Genomic DNA, 5,297 nt, shown 5'->3' with positions numbered 1-5,297 from the left:
CATTCTTGTCACTTAGGTACCAATGATGTGTTGCTAGATATTGCTCAATGTTTTAAAATATAAATAGGTGATTTAATATTATTGTCAACATTACGAGAGTCTATAGAATCCACACATATAATATTGATACTGGAATGGATGATTAAATTAAATAAAATTCAATTTAATTATGTGTTAATAGTATTTAAACTAGTTAGTGTGTGTGCCGCGCGCGTGTGAATTATTTGATTAAATATAATTTAATAACATAAATAAAAATATTTTATTTAAGTAAAGATTTTAATTGAATTTAAATAATATTTTTATTTAATTAAAAAGAGTTTAATTAAATATAAATAAAATTGGATTTATTTGGAAAAAAATCTAAAATAAGAGAACTAAGATTTTAGTAGTTTTTTTTATAAATAGAGAAGTTTTTTCCTTGCAATCAATATTTTAATGTCATTTTCAGAAAATGGCTAACACCATGTTACACTTTGCCTTCACGTGAATTTTGTAGAGCACCATGTTACACTTTGCATTCACGTGAATTTTGTAGAATATTTATGATCAAAGTTAAAACATGCTTAAGATGATTGAAAATTTTGAAAATCCTCTCATAAATCTCTCTTCAATGGTAGCTAGACACATTTAAAATGGTGTGTGGGCTTGTACCCCCACCCTGTTTTTCAATTTTTCTTAAAGCTTTATATATTACATTTTTATATATTAAATATAATAAAAAAATAAGTAAATTTATTATATTACAGTACATTTTATATATTAAATTAAATATAATAAAAATAAGTAAGTAAATTTATATTGGCCCACACTAACTCAATATAAGTAGATTAGTGTACAGCATAATGATGGTCCACATCACACCTATCTAAGTCTAAACCTAATTCCCCTAATATTTACTTGGTTTTTAGTTACTATTTAATTATAAAATAAAATCACTGCCCCTAGCTAGTATATTCATATTGTCTCTCATATTGTCTTTCAAATAGACTCAGTCTCCACTCTCCCCACCTCCCTGTAGGCAAACGTGATAATAACTCGGTCTCTTTGCTCTAATTTTTTTTCTCTCTTTTTCATTATTGTTAAACTTCTACTAAAAGGTATGGGAAATGCTAATAAGTGTCCCAGGGGCACTCTTTAATAGCTTTTCTTGGAAATATGCGTAATTAATGCATCGAAAATTGAAATGGTGAACTTTTGAAAGAATATTTTCTTTATTTAGAATGCTTAAAGAGTGGCCCTGGGGCACTCGTTAGCATGACCCAAAAGGTATAGGGAAATGCTAACAAGTGCCCCAGGGACACTCTTTAATAGCTTTAAAAAGTAAGTTTTTCTTGGAAATATGCGTAATTAATGCATCGAAAATTGAAATGGTGAACTTTTGAAAGAATATTTTCTTTATTTAGAATGCTTAAAGAGTGCCCCTGGGGCACTCGTTAGCATGACCCAAAAGGTATAGGGAAATGCTAACAAGTGCCCCAGGGACACTCTTTAATAGCTTTAAAAAGTAAGTTTTTCTTGGAAATATGCGTAATTAATGCATCGAAAATTGAAATGGTGAACTTTTGAAAGATATTTTCTTTATTTAGAATGCTTAAAGAGTGCCCCTGGGGCACTCGTTAGCATGACCCTTCAATCAATTACCATATTTTAAATACCAATCCGGATTAAACTTATGAAAAGTATCTTAAAATTTTCTCACTGAAAAATCAATCTCTTTCGATTGACAAAGACTTTTCTGTAAATAATATATTCTAATTTTATCTCTATTACTTGAGTGATAATTGTAAATTTTTGGCCTTAAACTAGGATTGTTAGGAAGCCTTTCCAATTCGAATTTCAAAAATATTTTTTCATCTTGAGACTCAATTTTACACTTTCACATTCACTTTGTTTGAATATTAAGAGCTGATGTAGAAGAATATTGCTCTAATAATTTTCTTTTAAAATATTTTTTCATTACTTATTGCTTAAAATAAAATAAAAAACGCACACTTAAAATATGTTCAAATTTCATGCTATAAAATTCTTACAAACACAATAATTCCAAATATTTACAACAAAATTTTAAGAATGAAATTTCTGCCATTAACACAAATTTAAGTTGTACAAAGTAACAATATATTTTATAAAAATAATAAAACAAATTTTAAAATTTTAAAAAAATAAAAAGGAAGTATATTTCCTTTAAGCCTTCTAAATAAAGGAAATATACTTTTTAAAGCTATTAAAGAGTGCCCCTGGGGCACTTGTTAGCATTTTGAAATATAGTTAAAAGGAGGATGTTGCATATTTCTTGTGTTGTTATCTTATGCGATCACATGTTGGAGAACATAAAGGTTGTGGTGATGCCTTTATAATATAAGGTTTTACAAATTGAACAAAAAAAGTAAAAGCTTTCGAGTTCATCATGGAGTTACAAATAACTCTCATAATTAAGCATGACGAAAATTTTCAAGCTCTAATGAAACAAAAGAAACATATTCAAGGTGTCTTGTGCAAACAATCCAATCAGACTAAAGAGGACTATCAAATTTATTTGACTGATATAATTAATTGCATTTGATTTTTATTAGCCCAAGGTTTAGCTTTCCATGGTAACGATGAGTTAACATCATCAAGACATAAAGGACATTTTCTTGAACTTATGAATTTTCTTGTTAACCACAATGAAGCTACTTATTAAGTTTGGAAGAATTGTCGTGGAAATCTTAAGTTAACATCTCCTAAAATTCAAAAGGATATTGTTAAAGATGTTGCGAGTGCCACTACTCAAATTAATATTGATGATCTTGGAGATTATTTATTTTCTATTTTAATTGATGAATCTCGAGGTGTCTCAGTTAAGGAATAAATGGTTGGGGCTTCACACTATGTGAATAAGAAAGGGCATGTTGTTGAGTGTTTTCTTGGTGTTGTTCATGTTGCTAATGCTAGTGCCCTAACACTGAAATCGGCTTTAGAGTCATTATTTACAAAATATGAGTTACGTTTGTCAAGGATACGTGGACAAGACTATGGCAGAGTAATTAACATGCAATGGGAATACAATGGTCTCAAAAGCTTGATATTGAAAGATGATTGCTCTATATTTTTTTATTCATTGTTTTGCTTATCAACTCCAATTATGATTATTGGAAAGTTAAGATGGTTTCCTTTCTCAAATATAGACGACCAAACTTTGAAGGTTGTGATTAAAAGTTAGAAATATCGTGTGATTACTTCTCAAGATGGTATAACAAGTTTGAAGCCTGAAGCTGATTGGTCCAAAGATGAAGATGATGAAGCTCTTGCAAATGACAAAGCCTTGAATGCTATATTCAATGGTGTTGACAAAAACATATTCAAACTAATTAATACATCTACTGAAGCTAAAAAGGCTTGGGATATTCTCAATATTGCTCATGAAGGCACATCCAAAGTATTTATGTCAAGGTTGAAGCTTCTCACAACTAAGTTTGAGAATCTGAGAATGATGGAAGATAAATCCATATTTGATTTTAATATAAAACTGCGTGACGTTGAAAACAGTTCATTTGAATTAGGAGAAAAGATATCAGAAAAGAAGTTGGTAAGAAAAATTCTCAGATCTTTGCTAAAGAAGTTTGACATAAAGTTAACAGGTATTAAAGAAGCTCAAGATTTAAGCACCTTGAAGGTTGATGAACTTGTTGGAACAAAATTGGTTTGTATCATATCCGTTGGATTTTGATGATAACAAAGTATTTGAAGAACAACTGGGTAGACTAATGTGTGTGTTCAAGTGTGCAGGTACAAAGATCAATATACTGATTAAAAGTCAGTTTTGAAACTACGCTGAACATTGAAAGCAAAGCTTTTAAGAGGAGGATTCTGAAGATCGGACTCTGAGGAGTCAACTTCTAATCAAGATGATTAAAACCTGGTGTCTCTAGACTCTGAACAAGCCAGCCTCTGAAGAGTCAGAGTCTGAAGGATCAGAAGCAAAGACTCAGACTCTGAAAGACCATAACCTGAACCCAGTCAAAGCTCAAGAACCGAGGAAGTCCTTGCACGTCGCTATCATACTCTGAGGTTAATTTGTCCTGTTCTAGTCACGTAATAACTCAGTAGAAAATTGTTGAAGCTCGAAGGTTTGCAACTGATAGTTCCTTTTGTAGCAAATGAAGTTCAAATGAGTTTGCAACGGTATTATCCATTTGAGGAAGCTTTGCAACGGATCTATTGATGCTTTTCTACAATGTCTCTCTTGTGCTTGAAGATCTCTCTAACAAATCTTCCATGGAACTCTATAAAAGGAGGTGGATATTTGGATAAAGACACAATAATGCGCCTTGACAAGAAAAAGAGAAGTTTCTTTGTCAAAACAAAGAGCAAAAGCTAACATAGAACTTCTTACCATTGTACATTCTTCGAAGTTCTTAAGTCATAGAGTTTTCTGTGGTTTAATATGTTTACACCTATGATTGTACATCAAGTGTAACTATAACACTCATTTATCATAATGTGCTCCCATTTATCACAGTGCGTGCCCATTTATCATAGTGTGCACCTATTGTCTAGTACACAAGCCCGTTGCCTACACTATCACCCCTTTATAAAAATGTGGGGAATGATGTGTCCTTACTCGTAACAGCGGTCAAAGAAGGAAACTATGTTATCTTGCGTAATAGGGAAGTAATGGTTCCACCTTCCATCCTCCTTAGAAAAGAATGCATTAAACACATCCATAAGTCTTGAGATCTAGGCCCAATCAACCTCTATAAATACCGCATCCATTGAGTTGAGGTAGGAGATTCAATAAAATTAGAAATCAAGCTTCTCACCATTCATGCGTGAGCTTACTCTAACACCACAACCACCCTAAAACACTCAAACAGTCCTAGACAACTAAACGTTGTCACTCATAGTAATTTTACCAAGTAATGTTTCATCATAAACTCCTCTTACTCATGAGTATTGTTTGTCATGTTCCATTTTACATTGAATGAGCCATCATGGATAACTTGAAGGATGTCCCACATTTCTTTTTAAGAATTGCAATGTGAAACAAAAAATAATCATCAATACTAAGAGCGTTAGTGATAATAGTTTTAACTTTCAAATTTTACTACACAATTTTAATAATGACCCATATATCACAACCTATACTTTATATAAATATGTTCATCTTCTCTTTGCAATAAGTGTACCCCTCACTATTGAAATATGGAGGTTTATTTAGTGAATCATTTGAAGTCATCCTTCTTCTTGAGACAATCATCTTATAACAGGAGTTAGACTTTGATGACACTTGTTAACCAAATGACATCAAACAA

Source organism: Vicia villosa, linkage group LG3 (assembly GCF_029867415.1).
Source record: "Vicia villosa cultivar HV-30 ecotype Madison, WI linkage group LG3, Vvil1.0, whole genome shotgun sequence".
Lineage (NCBI taxonomy): Eukaryota > Viridiplantae > Streptophyta > Magnoliopsida > Fabales > Fabaceae > Vicia > Vicia villosa.
Note: the sequence above shows the minus strand (reverse complement) of the source record.